Genomic DNA, 22,705 nt, shown 5'->3' with positions numbered 1-22,705 from the left:
GCATTTCATTTGAAGAGTCTATGATCTATACCATACAAAAAGCTCCTGCTTTGGTCTATGACTGTTCTAACACAACTGAAGGGGCTTAAGCATAGGCCTGGAATGTCTCTCATCCAAGACGATGTTGGAAGCGACATCACGAGGAAGTTCACTTTCCCTTTGTGTGTTAGAAAAGTACATAAGATTTGTCTCTTGTTTAGAGATAATAAGCTGAGTCTGCCCTCTTTAAATTACTTATCAATCCTCTAGAGGAGGGCACTAAAAATAACTTGCGGTTGTACATTTTTCTAGAGAACCATGACTCCTTTTTTTTTTTTAATGTAGTAAAATTTATCCTTGAAAGCTATTCATTCATTTAACGGATATTTACTGAACACTAACTATGTGCCTGGAACTCTGCTAGGTATCAGGATTATACAGAACGCATTCTTCAAGGTCTCATTTAACCCTTTCTCTACCTTCTTGTCCGTAACAGGCAGCCTATTTAACCTGAGTAATCTTTCCATCAAAATCAACTTCTCAATGACTTTCCTTTCCATTCTTGAGCACTTTTCCCTTCACATAAATGTCTCCCATGTGTAGAGGCCTGGAACTTCAAGTCAAAGGGCAGACGTGCTTTCTGTTCTGGCCATATGCCGTTCATCACATGGGCATGTCCATATTTCATCTCGGACATCCATATTATATGATATGCTCATGCCTTACTGTAACCTTGGCACTCTTCCAGCCTTGCTGCTTTCTGTTTCTCAGCACAAAATCTCTGTGGTTTGGCTTATTATGTCCCAGATGTATTCATTTGGACTCTTTCCCTCAGGAAGCCTGGGGTCTCAGGGTGGTAGAGTCTGAGACAAATGCTCCCAATTTCCTGTAATGAGCCCCAATTCCAGCTTCACGATGCTGTCACTTACCCCTCATGGAGAGCTGTATCTGCCAGACCATTATTTCCCTGCTGAAGCTATTCTCTGCAATTGTATTTGGGAGGCTTCTGGCTCTAGCTTTCTATGAGGCACTCAGATGAACGTATTTGAATTTCATGGTTGGGGGAAATGTATTCATGAAACCTGGACTTATGCCTTGGTGTTGCCCATTGATCTTTACTGACATCCTGAACAGAAATGGTAGCCCAGAAGCTAATGCTTAATTACACTCTTTTTTGGAGAAGTGAGTTGAGAATAGGAGAGAAGGAACCAAACGTGCCCATCTATGAAAGCCCAGAAAGTACAACTTCTGGGTAGATGTTTCAGGGTGTCCTGCTCTTCAAAGAATAGTGATTTCTATGGATCAAAACAAGCAGAGTAATTTATTTATTTATTTTTTAATGTGTATTTATTTCTGAGAGAGAAAGAGACAGAGTGCAAGCGGAGGAGGGGCAGAGAGAGAGGGAGACACAGAATCCGAAGCAGGCTCCAGGCTCTGAGCTGTCAGCACAGAGCCCGATGCGGGGCTCAAACTCATGAACCATGAGATCATAACCTGAGCCAATGCCAGACGCTTAACCCACTGAGCCACCCAGGCGCCCCTCAGCAGAGTAATTCTTTAGCGTGCAGACTCCACGTGACCCAACAAATAAACTTCCAAGGGCTAACCTGCCCTCCAACTTGGCAATACTTCTCTGAGACCACAAGAGATTTCCTTTTTCCATCCCTGCACTTTTTTATCTGCATAGGTAGAACAAAATAAATGAAGTTAGAGTTCCTAGGGGCAGGATGGAAGATGAGAGATATACCACTTCAGAAAGACAGGTGGACTGTCCTGCTGGTCGAGCTTCCTCACAAATAGAACGTGGTAGCCTCTTTCTTTTATATAACGTGTTGAGAGACTTACCAACTTGAACACCATGAAATCTTTCATTAGACCTGCAAGTTTATTCCTCAAGCCTGAATTCTTAAAAAAAAAAAAAATAGGTAAGACGGCATGTCCAAGTTACTAATTGAGTGAGGCCAATGCTGAGCTTCATAGAATGAAAATACATCTAACCGTGGAATAAGGGGCGGGGGGGGGGGGGGCGGAATGTCAGCCAAATCATGAATCCTGTTCCAAAGATGGAGTGTTATGACAAAGCTCATGTTAATTTAACTATGCTCTCAATAAACTATTCAGGAGGCAGGCAGCAACCACAATCTGCCGGTTGTTACTTCAGAGCTGAAAGACCCTTATTCCCTGGCTATAAAATAAAAAATATAAATGTGTACGTTTGGGTGGACAGTTTTATGTGGGGATCACATTAAGAAAGACTGATATACAATTCAATAATTGACACACGGTCTTAACTGCGGCAGGCCACAAATGCCCAACTGCATGCCAATGGGAAAAATAGCCCTTTCTCCCACCCAGACTCCCCTGTAAAATACATGGAGAGAGGCGTGTCTCTTTAAAAAGATAAATGGAGAAGGGTGTGGCAAAGAGGGGAACAAAGAAGGTGGACATGGCAGGAGAGAAGCTGTATCTCTCAAAATGCCAAAAGGCAAAGATCCATTCGCAAGACACAATGGATGGAAAATGTATTAGAATGTCTGATTTTGAAAGAAAAGAGAACTTTACTCCAATGGCCCTATCTATCTGTTCATATTGGCTTCATAGAATATTCTGGGTTGACCAAGACCAAGTAGAGTGCACCTTGTGGCTCCTTTTGCATGATGTCATCAATGGGGCCTCAGGGGCCATAGGATGCCTCCAAGGATTGCTGAGTGGAATTAATCCTGCCCTGCTGATTTTTGTCTCCAGGCTTGTAAACCTCATCTCAAATAGATGCTTTACTCCCGAGCACTGAACACAAAACACGTTCAATATATACGGGCTAATTAGTTCTCTCTCTTTGCTTTCCAAATAACTTGTCCCAATGATCTCTCTTTCCCTTTCTTCTTTCTTAATTTACTCTGTCTTAGATATGCCTTCACTTAGGCCACTTGGGATTGCCTGTATTTAAGAAGAGAGCAAAGATAATTTGTCTAAAGGACACATTCACTTCCACTAACTGCCCCCGCAACCTGATCTATTCCGTTCAGGTAGAGACATTAAGTCCTATACAGCTTTGGTCTCATAAAGCTCCCTAGACACCCTTTGCTAAGTACCTTCTAAGGTGTCAAAATGAGCGTGACCTGGAGAAGAGTTTCTATTTCTTCCCTGTGTGGCCCTTGCTACTATCATCCATTACTGCTCATCAGTGGTTGCCGTTTTCTTGTTTTAGGGTCCCCGCTATTTTTTTGGAAGCTGTAAGTATTTGCATGTGCACTGGTTTTGAGTTCCTTCACAGCAGTGTTAGCAGGTAAGTGCGGGGGTCTGTTTCCCTCAATGTGAACCCAAGAATGCAGGGAAGGACTGTGTTCCATCACACTTTCCTCAGTCTTAATTCTGGGTGAGCAGGGTTATGATATAAACATTTTCAGTCTGTTTGACAGGAGTTTTTGAGGTTAAACCTACTTCCCACAATAGGAAAATTATAAATGCCATGACATTTTTTTCTTTAGCTCCCTTAGATATCTTTTCTATCTACCCAATCTCTCTTTACCCTGACAAAATCTACTTGTCCAAGACTTCCAGTACAGGTATGATGAAACTGGCGGAGCTAAAGCGAAATGTTTTTGTCTAACAATTTTATTCCCAAGGGCATGGAGGCTTCAGATCCACTAGAGTGGTCTCATTCTCAGCATTCTGAGCCCTAATGTTAACAACTGATTTAGAAGACATTTGAGTTTGTTCACACCCTTAAGAATACCAACCAACCTAGGGGCACCTGGGTGGCCCAGTCAGTTAAGCATCGACTTCAGCTCAGGTCATTATCTCACAGTCTCTGAGTTTGAGCTCCACAATGGGCTCTGGGCTGACAGCTGAAAGTCTGGAGACTGCTTGATTCTGTGTCTCCCTTTCTCTCTCTCTCTCTCTCTGCCCCATCCCCTGCTCACACTCTGTCTGTCGCTCTCAAAAATAAACATTAAAAAAAAAAAAAAGGAATGCCCACCAATCTAGCAAATAAACATTACAAAAGATGCTTAATTAGTCACTAGAGGAAAGCAAATTAGATCACAATGTGATACATCTATTCTGCTAGAGGAATGGCTGAAATGAAAAGATGGACAATACCAAGTGTTGACAAGGTAAAAGCACAGCTGGAACCCTCATACACTGTTAGGGGGAATAAAGACTGGGAAAAATCACCTTGAAAATGATTTTGGCAACATCCACCAAGCTGAGTCTAAGCTTATCATTTAACCTAGTGATGTCAGGCCCAGACGCATGCTCAACAGAAAGACATATTTAATCATGCCAATAGAATATTACTTATCATAGCCTCCACGGAGAACTCAAATACTTCATCCAATGGGATGCAATACATGATTAGATCAAACACACTGTTGCTTCAGCCAATAACATGGACAAATTTAAAAATATAACGGAGAGATAAAACCAAAAGAGTACAACCGTACTTTGAGAAACAACAAAAGAAATCATGTATGTATTAGAATTCAAGATGTTAGTTACCTTTCAGAGGATAGGTCCTGAGAGGAGATAGGGGATGATTTCAGGTTGTTTGGAATGTCCCACCTCTAAATCTGGGTACTGGTTACATGGGTAGGCTCACTGTGCATGTAATTATACAGAATAAGCTGTATAATTATGATCTGGGTGCTTTTCCATTGGTACATGATGCTTCAATAAAAATTTACCTAAAATAAAATAAAATGTATCATTTAGATGTGTGCTAAGAAGTCCACTAGCTGTAAATAACAGAATCTGTTGAATTTTTAAAAATTAATGGTTTGCATAATGAGACTGAGACCATATACTTTGGTTTTGCACAAAGAAACCTGGTGAATGATACCAGAAACCTTTACCTATTTCTAAAATTATATTTAAAACAATAGGTATGCAAGTATCAAAAATACTTATATTTTACTTTTTCCAGTATTTTGAAAGCCATCAGTTTTCACTTTCTTCTTGAAACTTGTACATTTTTCCTGTTCTGCTGGAAAGGAAAAGGCTATTTCTTGGCTTGAGATTCTTAAAAAGTCACTAGAGTAGAAAGCAGATTAGACTCAGTCTCGCTGGCTTAGCAGAAATTTTCACAAGTCAAGGGGAGTCACAAAGTTAACCTTTAGCCCCCAATTTAACATATTTCCCTGCCTGTGCTCAGGCTACCATCAGTCCAACTGGCTCATTTTTAATTCTTTACACACACATGTAATGAGCCATATAAAATGCCTCTACCTTCAAACTAGGACATTACTGTCTGATTTACCAAGGAAAAGAAGAAACCACTTAGTGGTGAATAAATCAGCCAAACCAAATCTTTTAACTTAATCTGATTCTTTCCCAGTCACATCGATATGACAGAGATGAACTCTTCCAAAAAAGTAAAAATGACAGTAATTTTAAAATGGTTTGTAAAAGAATTATAAAACATGTAGAAAGAATCCCAGTCTAACTTAATGGTATTTAAAAAAAAAAAAAAAATGAAGACAGCGTTGCTGTTGCTATCAATGAATAGCTGATTGATTGCAAATGATACATTCCTATTATTAATGAGACTTGACAATTCCATTAGACTAATATGCAACCACTGCACTTTAATTCTCTTGATGAGCTTATCATTCATTTCCCCCCCCCCCCAGAGCTCAAGAATACAAAACAAGAATACAAAAGCAAGAGTATTCAGAAGGTTGAGTGAAGGCCCAATTTTAAGGAGCAGAGAGACCATTTATGCCTCTCTTCTCCGAAATCCAATGATAAAGAAGAAACTTAGGGCTTCCTATCGAGAGTTATGCTGTAATTTCAAAAGTCATCCATTAGTCAATTTTTATTCTGTTTGAAAAGCTACATTTTAGTTAGCCAATTTATTGAATATTAGTTCATTCTGTCTAATCCCCTGGAGCCAGGTGCTTAAACCATTCAAACAAACCTGAGATCAAGAGTCCATGAGACGAAACTCTGTTTTATCCAACTTAAAGAGAAGAGCAATGCCTCCAAATTTACGATCTTCTAAGCAATTTGGGTTTAACAGGTTAACTGTGAGATTCAATAACTCCCTGCCCTTGAACAAATCACTCTACCACTAATGAAGACAGGTTTTTGCGCTTTGAATACAAAAGTGTCTTAAGAGGCTGAAGTAATGATACAAGGTCATATCAAATAACAACTTATTTCCATATGGCTAGAGGTGTGAGGGTCCAAGTAAGGATTCCATTAAGATAATTGCAGAAAAGATGAGGAAAACACATGTGCAGATGAGACAACCAAATACAGTTTGACGAATACCAAATTTATTTAGATATGAAGGGCAAAATACAAAATTTTTGGTATCTACATAACTGAAAATTCCAAATGATTCTTATGTATGGCCCTCTCTCTTGAGCTATACTTCTGTATTTGCCATTTTAACGGAAATGATAAATTGAACCTATTGAAAATACATTCTGGGGAAACTTAATTATCTACTCATTCACCCTCTTGAAAAAATGTTTGCTGAATACAGGTGCTTTACTGTGCTAAGGTCCTTGGGAGGAAAAACATCAAATGACACTTCATCCAAACTCTGAAGGGGTTTAAAACGCATTAGGGGATAAAGACATCTAATGTCGCTTTTGGTTATAGACTGTATTCATTTGTTTGTTTTGCTGTTAATATAAAGAATGAAAGAGAAGCAAGTAAGAAATTTACAGGAGCATCCAGAAGCAGGGATCTCAAGTGAATGGAATAGCCAGAGATGTTTTCATGGAGTAGGCACAAACCAGGGGTTTCCAATATAAAGATCTACAGGAGACAAGACAGTGCCATAAATGAACAAGGTGGTTCATTTGTGATACACTAGACAGTGGCAGAAACTACGGCAAAGTAGAGAGCATACACTCTATTTAGAGGGCAAAACCTTTCTTTTGTTCTAGTTGATTATTGCCACGTATAAGGATCTTTATGTGGCAAAGTCTCCTGATGGTTCAATTGAAGCCACGAATCCGGAATTTTATATGTAATTTCTAGTCTTTAAAACTTTGCAAAATTTTATATGTATGTATTTATGTAATTTATATATATATATATATATATATATATACACACACACACACACACACACACACACACACACACACATGCACTTACAGGTATAATTTATAAAATTTTATAATATATTAACTGATTATATTCTACATATAAACTCATATACATCTATAGAAGCATTATACACACACACACACACACACACACACACACACACACACACACATACACATCAGATTACTAGAACTAAAACTGGTTCGCGGCGCCTGGGTGGTGCAGTCGGTTAAGCGTCCGACTTCAGCCAGGTCACGATCTCGCGGTCCATGAGTTCGAGCCCGGCGTCAGGCTCTGGGCTGATGGCTCAGAGCCTGGAGCCTGTTTCCGATTCTGTGTCTCCCTCTCTCTCTGCCCCTCCGCCGTTCATGCTCTGTCTCTCTCTGTCCCAAAAATAAATTAAAAAAAAAAAAGTTGAAAAAAAAAAAAACTAAAACTGGTTCAATTGGCTATATTTTAGTGCTTCTTCCAAACTGTATTATGTAAATTCTGCTCAGTTTGAAAAGCTTGTGGATTATCAGCTGTTGTATAAGAGCCCTAGGCAATGGTGGCATTTCTCAATCTGGAAACATTAGTATTTCTGTTTTAGGAAATGTCTAGAACTCGTTATTTGACATCTTCCTTCCCTTGTTGTTCTACTTTCTAGATTTTTAAGAACTTTATTGTCCAGAATTTCTTCTGATCTTCTTTCTGCTATTGTATATTCATTTTTAAGAAAGCTTTTCTGATCTCAGTGCTCTTTTTATATAGCCCCACTTTCTCTTTGGTATCTATCAAACTATCAGTTTAGTTTCTAATGAGATCCACATATATAGTATATACAGCTTACATATAAGTTTATATATATTTAGTTTATCGTATAATCATATATGTGTATATACACACATATGTATGTATATTTTTATTTTGGTTTTCTGTTTTGAGTTTTCTTTTCCTATTTTCATTGACTCTATCGTGATTTCTTTCACTTTTTTATTTTCCCTCATCTTTGTATTTCATGTCAGATGCTTTGTTTAAACCCCTGGTAATCCTTGACTGTTCTTTTATATGTAATGGGAAGTCAAGCGTTGCCAAGATGTTTATAAACTGTATTTGCATAGGTTGGCTTTGTTAATTGGTGGTCTTTTTTTATGGTAAACTTGCAGAGCCATTTCATTTGGAAACTCTAAATCTATAGATTTTTTTTCTCGTGTCCCAGTCAGTTTCCTTAAAAAGTCTTTAGTCCAGAGGTTAGCAAACTTTCTCTGTAAAAGGCCAGATAGCAAATATGTTATGCTTCATAAGCTACAGAAGTATTGGGTATAACCATACAATTCTGCTGTTGTAGCACAAAAGCAGCCATAAAAAAATACATAAACGAAGGTAGTGCCTATGTTGCAATAAAACTTTATAAAAACAGGCAGCAGGCCAATTCTTTCAACCCCTGCCCTCATCACCTCTCAGACCTCTCAACTCAGCTGCCTATATTCAGAGTCTAGCAAAAGAAGGAGACCTAACACGTTGCCAGTTACTATATTGTCTTGGGCTCAATCTCCCTGGTTTCAATAAGATATCCCCTCCTCAGCTGTAGCTAGTGTTTCTGGGATTGAAGTGCCTCTGTTCATCTCGAAGAAGTAAATTTTCGGTCTTTGGCCATGAAGAGTAAAGAAGAGTAAGCAACTCTACAGAGAGTGGCAAATAATCTAGGAGATACTAAAACAGTACAACTGTTTTCAGCATCACCTGCTTCCCTACTATCAGCTGTAATATGCCTTCAATTTTCAAGCTTTCCCAAGGTGTTAAATCATGAATGTGCCTGGAGATGGCCTCCCCCATCTCTAGGGGAGATTTTTAACAGAGAGAGGGGGAGGCAGAGCCAGAGGGGGAGAGAGAGAAGAGAGAGAATCCCAAGCAGGCTTCATGCTGTCAGCACAGAGCCTGACGAGGGCTCGAACCCACAAACTGTGAGTTCATGACCTGAGTGGGAGTCAAGAGTGGGAGGCCTGAGCCACCCAGGTGCCCCCAGTTTTCTCAGGTCTTTAGCAGCACTCTTAGGTCAAGAACCATTTACCCAAGTGTTGTCTGGTTTCCAGTTTGTGTTGTTGAATTTGCCTCTCCTGTTTCCTTTGTACTTTCAGGTTTCTGCTTTCCCCAAATCCTTTAACCTGCATTTTAGTAGGATTTGTGATGAGATTAGCAGTAAGTATGTGTGATCAGTTTTCCGCATTTAATTGGTAGTCTTTAGAAAATGTTTGTATATATATTCTCCCTCTATATCTATCTATATCTATATCTATATCTATATCTATATCTATATCTATATCTATATCTATATCTATATCTATTATACCTATATCTATATCCAAATCTACACCTATACATACACACGAGTCTGTGTATTCTGACCTTTGATATTCCCATCTTAATTTAATGTCATTCAATTCCACAAATAATATCACCATAGTCAAGAACATGCTTTTATCCAGATTTACTTGCTAATATCTTCAAGACCATAGAATAAGACATCTGATCTCTGCTGCCTCTGAAATACGAGATGGTTGATAGTTTATACCCTTATAACTTCCTAGGATCTATCTAGAAAAAAACGGATTACTTTAAAGTAGGATAAGTATAATTTTATGTATTCACCCAAGCTAAGAAATTTCCACCTTCCCTCCTGGTCCAGCTCACTGAAATCTCCTACTCGCCAATTCTTTCACAAAGTAGGGGCAATAATTTTATATTTTTTAAAATTTGTTTAATGTTTATTTATTTTTGAGAGATACAGAGACAGAATGCGAGTGGGTTAGGAGCAGACAGAGAGGGAGACACAGAATCCGAAGCAGGATCCAGGCTCTGAGCTGTCAGCACAGAGCTAGATGCAGGGCTCGAACCCACAAACCGTGAGATCTGACCTGAGCCAAAGTCGGATGCTCAACCGACTGAGCCACCCAGGCGCCCAAATAATTTTATATCTTTACCACAAAATGTTCCCCAAAATCTGGGGAATCGGGTGTTCATATTCATTTAAAATGTAAAGTGAAAGCATGAGCATCCAGTCTACTGTGGGAAACCTTGAGCCCTGCGGCAGCTTACCTACCAGCCAATCTTTTATGTGGATTTTATTTTCTGTTTAGGCTCTCCTCTCTCTCTCCCTTTTATTTATTTATTTTGAAGAAGAAAATGAGAGAGAAAGCGTGTATGGGAGGGGCAGAGAGAGAGAGAGAGAGAGAGAGAGAGAGAGAGAGAGAATCCCAAACGGGCTCCACAGTGTCCGCATGAGGAGCCCACTGTGGGCCTCGAACTCACAAACCTGTAAGATCATGACCTGAGTCAAAATCGTGAGTTGGATACCTAACTCACTGAGCCACCTAGGGCCCCAATGCTCTCTTATATCTTGTGATTCCTTTGCTATGCCCACTCCTTTTGGCCCATGATTAGTAGGATTTATATTAGCTTTCTATTTCTGTGTAACGCGTTAGCACAACCTTAGCAGCTTGACTCAATATCCGTTCATTAGCTCAAATTTTGTAGATCCCAATGAGCTTGAGTAGATTCATGATCAAGACTGAAATCAAGGTGTTGGCTGGACTCAGCTATTATGTGGAATCTCTGGGAAAGAATCCAAGTTTAAACTCATTTATGCAGAATTCAGTTCTTTGTGGATATAGGACTAAGGTCCCAGTTTCCTCACTGGCCGTCAGCCAGGGGCCACTCCCAAGTCCCCAAGGTGATCCACATGCCTTCTCATGTGACCCCATTCACCTTGGAAGAAACAGTGGACTCAGAAACACTGAGTCCTTCTCAGGGTAAGTCAAACATATTCTGCAGATTAGCCTGGGACAGCTTTGAGCAAATGTTCTACTTATCACGCTTCTGTTCATTCTATCGGAGTGTCATCTGTACCAGGTGAATGTAACAGACTTTACTCACAATGTGGGTTAGTAGAGAAAACTACAACGACATCCAGAAGGCTTAAAATAGAATATCAGGTATCATTGTCCTGAAAAACTTAGCTATTCCTTGCCTGGGAGAATGACTTGATGCACTTGTCCTTCAGCTGGGCCCCCAGCCTCTAGTCCTTTGGTGGGACTTTCCTCTTTTCCTTACATGTCTCTTGATTTCCAAATATAAAGTATCTCAGTCTTTAGGCACCCCAGTTTCTGGATACAAACTTCTAGATTTCCATTTATGTCCACAGGCAGAACACTGTAAATTACAACCTCTCCTCAGGGACGATTACCAGAGTGCTGGCCAAGGGAGGAAATTCACTTCTTCACACCGAAATATGCCCAGTAACGAAACGAGAGTTTTCTTCCTAAGAAGGATCTGGCTTTTTTTTTTAATCCCTCCCATTTGAAAATGCTTATTATGTTCTTACACTTAAAAACTCTTACCCTTATACCAAAAGTTTGTTTTTACAATTAGTGAACATTTAAAAATATATCCAAATTTTTAGCATATTCTTTGAAACGTAGCTAAAAACAAAAGCTGCCTTTTTTTTTTTATTGGAAATACGGTAGGAAAAAAGATCATTTAGCATTCCTCCAATAGCATCATGTCAAAAGCACCTGTTGGGATGAGCATTGGGTGTTGTATGGAAACCAATTTGATAATAAATTTCATATAAAAACAAACAAACAAAAGCTGCCTATAAGTAAGGATGTAGACAGGCTTTAAAACTAACCAAACATGTAATAAAAGTTAAAAACAACAATAAGCTCATAAACTCTTTGACCGAGATCTCTAGCAAGATTAATCGTGACCTGGCCAACGTTTTAATCTTATGTGATGAGAAATAACTAGGCAGCCAGCAGAGGAAATACCATCTCAGACTCTCCTACCCGTGTATCAGCTCAATTCTCTTGTCTCACTAATTGAAGCTTTATGCACACCCTCAGGCCAGAGATCTTGTCTCCTGTGTTTTAAGGAATCCAGAGTACGCAGTCAATGGTCGATAAGTAATAATAATTAATATTGAATCTCACTCCCTGGGCAGTGCTCCCAGTATTGATAATGTCAGTGAGGATTATGTCTTCCAGGAAAACATGTAGGATAAATTTCCCGGCTGGGCCCCAGTTAGAAGTAGAAGAGAAAAAATGAACTAAAGCCTATGGTATGATAAGTCAGGACGCTTGGAAAGAACTATCAGAAACACAGAGGAATGCTCAGTTCAATTATCCCCCTGTCTTTTCATCCTCTTTCTCACCTTTTATTTGTTTTCTGTTCAATTCCTAATACAATAAGCACCCCCAAAATAAAGCCGCAAATAACACAGCAGGCCCAGGGGTGATCTACAAATTATCTAAGAAAAGGAAAATGAAGGCACAGATGAGGAAATCTGAAGCTGGCCAAACTTTGGGGCTCCTTTGGAGCCCCCTACTATGCTAAAGGGGCCAACCCTCCATTGCTGGGATCTTCAAAAGACCTGGTTGGAAGAGGGACAAGTGAGGACTAGTAAGGTAAGGGGATACTCATCTGAACCAAAAAAGCAGCTAATTACCAGCTACTGTGCTGTTACTTCCATCATTTAACAGACTCTCCAGAAGTAAGCATGGTTATGAGTTTCCTGTTCACTGTTCTGTTATGCACGTGTGTGAACACTCATACCCACCCCATATACATATTTCCACGATTATCAGGCATTTTGAAAGAGAGTATCTTTCAATAAACTTGTAAAAGACATTAACTGCAGGAGTTTTTATGGAATAAGCAGAACTTGTCTGTTTATTTTTTAAGAAAAGGGAAATAGCAATGTTTCAGAGCTCCATGAGGGATGCTGGTAAGTGGGATATGCAATTTTAGGAGACGTTATTGCCCCAAGGTCTGGGAAAAGGAAACAAACAGGTAAACCATCAATCTTCTAATTTATATACATACTCAGGTTGCTTTTGATTTCAGTTCTTTCACTTGACCAATTTTGATCAGCCTCTAATATTTTGATGACCTCCTATACCCTTGTATGGATGCTGGTCATATCTAGAGTCATGAGCCAAGGGAGAAGAGTATACTCAGCCTTCACCATGCTGGTCCAGCCTTCTCCATGGAAAGGGCTGTCTGGACATGAACATATTTAGGAGATCATCCTAGGGAACTCAGGCTACCTTACAACAGGACCATTATTCCATCAGCAATGACCTCTGCTACACAAAAATACATACAATGTTAGTTTTATTTCTTTTAAAATTAGTTAATATAAAGTGAAAGTTCACAGGGGTTTTGCCTAACTGATAATGAGTTGAGTCTTTCTTACTAAGCTGTTCCTGGAGAACTGTTGGCAGATATGTGCTCTGATAACCCCTACAATTATTCTGAATTGTTTGTTGTTGTTGTTGTTGGTGTTGTTGCGGATGCCATGGTGCCTCAGTACCCCTCTTATGTCTCTATGACAAACACAGCTCCATGCTTCACTAATCGCAACTCCAACCACCTAACAGGTATAAAGCCCAGTGAATAAAATACTCTTCCAGAACACACAGTATCTATTTATGCCCATTTTCATATCTATCTCTATTAATCTCTATCTAAAAATATAACCACAGAAATCGTGTTTTATTTTTTGATCCAATGTCAGCTCTGTTGATTGTTAATATTCTTTGAAAAACAATGGAAATGAGCATTTCAAATCACTGTTCTAGAAATTCCCGGGTGCATGATGACAGTTTCTCGTAACTGCATTTTAATTCTCGATAAGTCTATCCTCAGACTTTAACTCTGCAGTCACCATTCTGTGTGTTGATGTGTAGAGCTGAGAATAGAGGGGATGATCAGTCTTGTGAATTAGATAGTATGAACAGTGCCAGTAAGGTAAACACGTATGACATGATGAAGACAGTATTTACAAACAAATTATTATAATTAGTTTAATATGCCTATCAAGTATAGAAATTCTTTAATTTGTCAAATTCTTCCTTGGCAAGAATGCAGTCATTCTGGATACTTTCTTTCTAGAGGCCATTTTAAACATTTTTTTTTGGCTTTATTTTCTCTCCGCTAATTAGTCTTTCTATATCCAGCAATATTTAGTAGGGGAACAAAGTGAGCTACTTTTCACATTTGAAATTTCAACAGCCAGACCCAGAAAAGATCAAACTACTTTCCTTTAGACAGACTCTGCCCAAAAAAAAAAATTCAGACATAGGTAATTTACTGTTTACATGTTATATCTTGCCAAATTCTGAATAGAGATTTGGAGAATCTGTGACAGAGAAATCCTTAAGGGTTTAGCAGCTCACTTGGATTTTGTTTTGGTTTGTTTTTTTTTTTTTTTTTTTTTTGCTTGGGATCTGCATGTAATTTTTTTCCAAATAAATGTTATGAGAAATTCCTACCTTTCTGACTTTCAGAATACATACATATATACATACATATATATACATATATATATGTATATGGTTTGTATATCTGGGTGAGTAAAGAAAGCTAATGAGATTTATACTAAAGCTTTGGTTTGGAACAAAATTTTAAAAATAAATCTTGCATTATCTTGTTTAATCTCCCTTACTTTGATGACTAGTACAACCAAGTTCACGAAAATGACCACATCTGTATGTAACCCAGTATTCCTTCAAAGCAGTTTGGCACTAAATTTCTTTATTTTTTTTTTAGATTTATTTTTATTTTTAGAGACAGAGTTCAGGGGAGAGGGGAAGATGGAGAGAGAGAGAGAGAGAAAGAATCTTAAGCAGGCTGCACACTGAGCATGGACGCTGGACTTGATCCCGTGATGCTGGGATTATGAACCTGAACTGAAATCAAGAGTTGGACTCTCAACGGACTGAGCCACCCAGGTGCCCCTGCCACTGAATTTTCATCATTGCCCTAAAGTGACAAGTGTAGGTAAAAAGCCTAAGAAGCTGTGCTTCCCTCTCACAGTGGCCACCCTCAGCAACCTGGCTACAGCAACAGTTTACCTGGCAAACACGTTTTTGCAAAGAATTGTGAATGCAGACTCGATTCCCTTCTTCTGGTATTTTCCTAGGAATTCATGTGTTTATGAGCATTAGGCATACTTGCTTTTCAAAATGAGGTGTGTCATGGTGCCTGGGTGGCTCAGTTGGTTAAGTGTCCGACTTCGGCTCAGGTCACGATCTCACGGCTCATGGGTTCGAGCCCCTCATTGGGCTCTGTGCTGACAGCTCAGAGCCTGCAGCCTGCTTCAGATTCTGTGTGTCCTTCTCTCTCTGCCCCTCCTCTGATTCGTGCTTTTTCTCTCTCAAAAATAAATACAAATTTAAAAAATTAAAAAAATAATAAAAATAAATGAGGTGTGTCAATCATTTTGAGGCAACACACATAGGTCCTCCTAACTCCAAGCCCAGCAATTGCAGACCCCCTTCCACACCCCACACTGGTAAAGTATTATTTTCTCGAGCCAGGGGCTGAGTACTACATCTACGCTTTACATCCGATGAAAATGATGTATGTTTTCCTTTCTGAAAATTTCAGTATGTGGTTCTTTCCCACCTCTCCATACATTTTATTTCACTTGTTGAAACTAGATGGAAGACTAGGTTTTAAGTGTTTTGTGGATTTTCCTCCAGAAGAAATCATTTTATAAAATACGTATTTATGGTTATGGAAGGACTAATTTTTTTTAATGATCTAAGTGTTTTAAAGCTAATTGGGAAAGAATTAATAATTTTAGAACATTCACCTCTGGTAGAATATAAAGAAGTCATTGTTTAATTTTAAGACAATAGCAAAAGTAGGTTTTACTTAAAACATGACAGTTCAAAGTCAGCTCCCAAGGTCTCAGAGCTGTTTATTTGCTTGGTTGTATAACACACTGAAAAACTTTGATTAGAAATTATTACTGTTTGTTTTACGGTCAACTCAAGACACCAAAAACAAATAGGTCACCCCATTTTTAACCTCTATTCTTATATTAATAGAAAAAATTTAAAACCAGTTTAAATGGGTTTTTATAGTCCTTCTGTGATTGAGAAAAACAACTCAGGGTAAAACTTCCAATATATGTATAATCATTCCCAGATAACTGCCAGCAATGGAAGTTCCTGCCCTTAGAAATCAGATCTATTTAGAATATTAATCCTCCTACTGGAATGTCTTATCAGAAACATAGGTCAATCATGTCAACCCCGAATGGCTCTTTCCAAGTGGAAGGGTGTCACTGGGTCAGAGTAGCAGACTCACACCAACTCTGAACATTTAAAAGTTCTTTCAGTAAAAACAATTCTGTACTTAAGTGTGGGATATGTAGAATCATGAAAGTGTCAAAGCATTTCAGATTTGGAGCTACGGAGTAACTAACATAGTATTTCAAAGCTGACCTCCGGTGAACATTTTAAATAGTGAACCTATGGAAGAATGGAAATAAACCCCAAAACTTAAAAAAAAAACAATTTGTCTTTTGAAATTTAATTCCCAATCCCCAAAACATTGTCACTTACAAAAGGAAGTATCTGGAGAGAAAGAATGATTTTCTGAAGCTTATCTTTTATCTTGCAACCTGAGGAAGAGACAGGTGCTTTCAAACACTCCAGGAAAACATAAATAGCATCTTGTTGGTTTTCGATGAAAAAATGCAATGATGGCACATCAGTAGGTGACCTAAGAGACGTGACAGAAGCCTGGTCTGAGGCAGAGAGCTTCACAAAACCCCGTTTTTGTCAGGGTGAGGAGAACCTCACACGATTATTGGAACAGAAGCGTGAGCCTATTAGGGAGAAATGGGTTAGACTTCTTGGTATCAGCTGGACCTGACTCTTGGCACATGGTGTTAAAAAAAATCTTCATTAAAAGTCTCAGTGGTGTTCCCCTGAAATTGCAGTGGTTTTTAGAGTGTTCTCCAAGTCTCAGCGGTAGAATGGGCATAGCAACTCATAGCAACTTTACTTTAAATATGATAAATATCCTCTCAGGTGGGGCCAGGGGGCTTTGGGAAAAAAACAAAAGCAGGATGCATTTTTTGTTGTCATTGTGAGAAGCCAGGGAAATCTTTCAAGCAGGGAATATGGTGCTCTCACTGGAAGACTAGGCTTACTTATTTACCACTGAGAATTTCCCTTTTTTGAGGGGATGACCATTTCATTTTTTTTTCATTTTTTAAAGTTTACTTATTTTAAGAAAGAGAGAGCATGGACGCAAGTGGGGGATGAGAGGGAGGGGGAGAGAGAATCCCAAGCAGGCTCTGTGCCATCAGAGCACAGTCCAACGTGGAGCCCAAAGTCACAAACCGTGAAATCATGACCGGAGCAGAGATCAAGAATCCAGCACTTAACCAGCTGAGCCACCCCGACACCCCAGTATTGTAGCCTGTTTTTACTGCAGTCTGAGAGGTTGGTGGAAATCATTCTGATAGCCGACATAACCATAAAAGCAAGAATAGGTAGGTGGGATTCCCTGCTAGAGATAACTATAAGCACAGTGGCTACCCAGATCCACAGATACTGGAAGTGGAGTACATCTTGTGCCCACATCTTTTGTGCTTATAGGAAGAATAATTTGAAAGTTCAAATAAAATGATATTTTTTTTAAACAAGCCATTTTGGTTGGTGATCAGCACTATAAGCTGTCAAAAAGCATTATTACCTACTCTATATTTTAAATGTCCAATTATTCTTTTCTCTTCTGGACTTTAAGTCTGAAGTGTGGTCAAGTGCTGAAGTTTGACTGTAGTGACTATAGCCTGCATTAATCTTGCAAAATAAGCATTAGAACTGAAAAGCCCTCATGAGAATCAAGTAGAAAGCACAAGTATCCACTCTCCAGCGTTTCTGGAACCATACTTCATGCTTTCAATATAGGCACTTTAGAAAACTATAAAGGCCAAACACTCGCCCTTTATCACTATGATTACACTTCAAGTATTGGTGACAATTAGCTCCTAAAATCCTCCAGCATTTATCCCTGAAGGAAATATCCAAGGACTTACATGGTGGAGAGAGGAAGGGGAGGGACATGTTGGGGGGATTTGAGTCTGCATTGGGTTTTAGTGGCTGTGAAGAGAAGGGTTGGGAGAAACCCTCCTTTGGCTGGTGTGAATGAAGGAAATCCAGAACTTCTGGCCAAATCCTGGACTGGGCAATGTTCGCCTCAGTTGCTGTGTCTCACTCTCATTGAGGTCAATTCAGATAGGATCATTTAGGGATTTGAGTAACGATTTCAAACTTTCTTAAGCTTCAATCCAGGTAAGTGGATTCAGAGATGGAGTAAAGATAGAAAAGCAGAGAGAAAAACTTGTGTGTTGAAACTACTCAAAATCCTGATTTAGTTACGCACATGGTACGTCTTTCTGAATGTGGATGAAATATATTTACCGTGGCAATGTCCCACAGGAGAGTGTTTTCATGCAGAGGAAATAGACCAGGTATTAAAGTTTTGTGCTTTATTTTGTTTTGTGTTTTAGTATTTATGTACTATTAAAAAAAAACAGTTCAATGATTTGGCATGTATTTCAAATATACATAACTTGGGATTCATGACTAATTGTTTCACCATTGTGCTATAAAATGTTATCAAGAATAAACTTGCCAAAGAAGACAGTTTGCTCCTTGACCCTAGTTTGACATTTTAAAATGAAACTACCATGAAGATCAGTATTAATCTAATCAGTTCCAAGATTATAATGCTGCCATCCCAAGGAAAAGGGTCATACTGGGTGATCAACTTTGTTTTCTTATTTTCTTTCAGACCCCAGTGCTAAAATGCTTGTGTTTTTCAAATTTTGTGATTTTACAATCCTTCAAGATTTCTCAGCACAAATAGAATGGTTTTTTCTCTTTTGGAGCTGAGGGTTTTTTGTTTTTGTTTTTGTTTTTGTTTTTAATTTTTTTTTTCAACGTTTATTTATTTTTGGGGACAGAGAGAGACAGAGCATGAACGGGGGAGGGGCAGAGAGAGAGGGAGACACAGAATCGGAAACAGGCTCCAGGCTCCGAGCCATCAGCCCAGAGCCTGACGCGGGGCTCGAACTCACGGACCGCGAGATCGTGACCTGGCTGAAGTCGGACGCTTAACCGACTGCGCCACCCAGGCGCCCCTGGAGCTGAGTTTTTTTAAGTCAGTTCATGGTGTCTGCATAGAAGGTGGTAGAAAAGTGGTTCATCTTCCCCCATTGTGGCCATGCTATTGTGGCCACATACAAGCCTGGACCTCCTTGCAGTATTAGAAATGAAGTTAGTTTGTCTTTGGGGCTTCCTGTCTGATTACTTTTATCTTTCTTCTTCTGCCTTAGCTCTCTACAAAAACACCTGCCTTATACCATCCTGGCCAGTAACTGCAAGAAGCTCTTTCATTATTCTCTGAGCGTGAAAAGTCTCCCTCCTCTTCTCCATGGCTGGAAATTCTGAATTTCTGTCAAAATCAGGATTATTGGCCTGATCTCCAGCCAAATAAGAACTAAGGGGTATTCTCTGCTGGAGGAGCTCTTTTCTTATCCAGAGCTGTGTTGGAACCTGAGAAAGAGACATCTCCTTCTGTGTTTCTCCCAAGAAAGACATCGTTTGTAATACTATTATAAATTAGCTGCCTGCTTCATCTCGGTGTTAATCCTTGCATGAAAGTGATGCCCTGACTTCAGTTTCCAGAATATGGTTTTACAGTTTGTGTAGCTGTTTCATAATAAACAACTTATTAGAGTTAATTGTATTTTAGACGACTGTCTTTAATCTGTTTTATGGTGTTATTTCAAATTTTATCATTAAGACACATGTTTTTGACTTCTGAATCTCTCATCTGTCTACATTCACTTGGCTATAACCATCTCAAGATTAATGATTCCCTTCACTTCCAACTTCCATGTCTTTAGCTAGTTCCACTCACAAAGAGGTGGATTCAAGAAACACTGCTCCAAGTACTGGAGAGAATGACAGTGGTTCTAGGCTAACAGGAGCAAATCTACTCATCAAAAAGCTCTGTGCTGTTGTCAAAAATCACCCAACAATCACTGTGTACGGTAACAAACACCCAGCAGAAAGGGTTCTTGGCTCCAGGATCTCCTAAGCCACTGGGCAATCTGATCTCCATCAGGCTCGGCAGTTATGGCCACACTCACATATAATGGAATCCCTACTCTCTCTTGAAGAGCCCATCAAGTGAGATGTTAGAAAGGATTCCCTGGTAAGAAAGAAAGGATACCTTTTCAATCTTTACCTCAGGGGCTAGGTAGGGAATATCATCAGATCACCATCTCCATGTACACATTTATGTCTTGTGTATTTCAGCTCACCCAGACTTAAATACAGAACATGGCACCCACGAGGTGTCTAATTCATTTTGTAGAATAGACAGATGAACGAAAAATTACCCTTGACACTTCATTCTTATCATGCTGTCTGTTCTTTATAAATTTGCTACTGAGCATGTACTCTTTGAATGTATATATTTTTTTCATCCAGAAATGGCTATCCTCCTTCTGTGTTCCATACTTGCTTCTCTCTCTGTGCTGGTTCCAGCTGCAACCTATACTCATCAATGACTATGCATTCCATAGCTGGACTCTGAGGAATTAGATTACAACTTAGTTCATAATTTGATCTGAATTGGATGAAATTAGAGACTTAATGAAAATCCAAAACCAGGAAGTTAGATGCACAAACACTTGCACACGGACGTCCCTCCATCAGCTGTGGCTGTTAAGAAGACTCCATTCTTCATCCTGTTTTTGGAAAAAAACTGTAAAGGCCTACCTACGTGAATGGGCTGAATAGTCTCTGTGAAAACAGGGTAACATTGTAAGTATTTAGAGTCACGCTATATTTTCTTTCATTTTTTTAACTTTATTTATTTTGAGAGACAGACAGCATGAGCAAGGGAGGGGCAGAGAGAGACAGAAAGAGAGAATCCCAAGTGGGCTCTGTGCTTTCAGTGAAGAGCCCGATGTGGGGCTCGATCCCACAAAACATGAGCTCATGACCTGAGCCAAGATCAAGACTCAGACACTGAACCCATTGAGCCACCCACGTGCCCCTCACGTTATATTTTCTAATATCCATCTTCCCCAAACCAACCCCCCCCCCATTGCTATCACCAAACTTTCTGGTCTTTAGAGCATGACCACATAAGGGTTAAAAGACTCTCATCCCCAAATGGGATGTTGGTCTTAATGAACATGACTTTGCCACCATCTGCATCTGCACGGAGGTGCCCTTTCCAGGTACAAGTTCTTCTCCAGAGTGTGCTCTCGGTCTCAGTGCTACAAGCACAGAATCTCTGGAATCACAAAACCCACCACATTATAGCTCTGTTAGTTGCTAAGTATATGATCATGGGTTAGCTTACCTAACTTTTATGAGGATCATTTCCCTCAAACATGCCTACTTAGCTGGGTTGTTGTAAAGAGAAAATGAGATGATTTTTAAAACGTCTATCCTGGTGAGAAACAAAGAATAGATGCTCAATTTATGAGAGCTAATTTTACCACCATCACTATGGCAATATACGCCTCCCCCAAACTTACTGTAGTCCCAAAGCAAACAGGCTCTTAAATGTACATTCTCCATGATTCTCAATGAGAAGATCTTTTTTTTCCCCCTGAGAAACATATCTGACTCTTCCCATCCCTATTTTACTTCTCCCTCTCAGAGTCTTGTCACTGTTGCACAGACTCCCTGAGAGTGCTCCCTTCTCCCAGTCTTCCTTACTGGGCTTCACTTTCCACAATGCTGGAACAATGTGCTCCCCAAAATAAACCCTATTAGCACATTTCCTTGCTTTATGTCTTTTCATTGGCTCAGGATTGCCTAAACTGTCTTCTTTATCCTTATTCTCCTTCAAGACTTTTACTTCCTAATACGAATTGTGAATCTCTAAGACAGGGTTGTAGGTCAGTTTTACTAATGCATTTTTCCACTGAAAAGTGTATTTATTTATTTTTTCGAACAGAGCATTTTTAGGGAACTATTTCACAGGTACACAGGGCAATGCTGGCCTATAGTCAAGTCCACACCTCTCAGCACAATACACAAAGTTCGCTATCCCCCACTCCTTTCCAATGTCCGTGTCCTTCTGCTTCATACCCACTTTTTGTTCCAAATCTACTGTTTTCAAATACCGTGCTTTGTAGTTTGATCCCTCCTTTGCCGATAACATGATTCGCCCCTGAAACAGCCTGCTCCAGTCTTCCACCTAGCTCCTCAATCTGGTCAACTTGCTGACCTGTGAAGCTTTTTTATTCTTGTGCCTCCTGAGAAATGTGGGTACACTGGGAGTTTACAAGGAAGAATTACGCGATGTTCATACCTCTCTTATATTTACTGTATCGCTATGTGAAACACGGTCTCCTTCATTAAAAATAAACTCCATATGGGCAGGCATGTTGAGGCTTCATTCTCTTTGTACTTTCTTTTCTAGTTCACTGCCTAACACATAGATAGCAAGAGAGATGGGGTGTAATGAATGTTTACTAAAATATTCGCTAAATATGCCACAGATAGAATGGTATTTCGCGCACATGCACATGCGCACACACAGGAAAACTGTCATCAAATGATGTGGTTAGTAATTTCTACCTTCAACAAAGCCAACCTTTACTTCATAGTCTATGAACCTTTGTAAATTCCTGCTTTCTCTGTTCCCAATCATACACATCCTGTACACTATCATCCCTAAGGACCATGATCTCTCCAGATTCACTGTAGAATATTCTTCTTGACAAGGACATGGCTGTTAACATTTTGTGCCAAAGTCAATGTTAGAGCATATCTAACTGACGTTTAAA

General features: G+C 39.4%; 1 long non-coding RNA gene across 3 annotated transcripts in view; it reads right to left on the bottom strand.

Moving 5' to 3' along the window:
- Window positions 1-22,705, bottom strand: part of LOC123385481 — a 242,849-nt gene that overhangs the window by 94,936 nt on the left and 125,208 nt on the right. For all 3 annotated transcript variants that reach the window (XR_006598090.1, XR_006598078.1, XR_006598082.1), the window contains one exon: window positions 4,480-4,664. This is a non-coding gene — a long non-coding RNA (uncharacterized LOC123385481). The remainder of the gene's footprint in view (window positions 1-4,479; window positions 4,665-22,705) is intronic.

The sequence above is a fragment of the Felis catus genome, chromosome A1, assembly GCF_018350175.1.
Source record: "Felis catus isolate Fca126 chromosome A1, F.catus_Fca126_mat1.0, whole genome shotgun sequence".
NCBI lineage: Eukaryota > Metazoa > Chordata > Mammalia > Carnivora > Felidae > Felis > Felis catus.
Note: the sequence above shows the minus strand (reverse complement) of the source record. Positions and strands in the feature narration are given on the sequence as shown.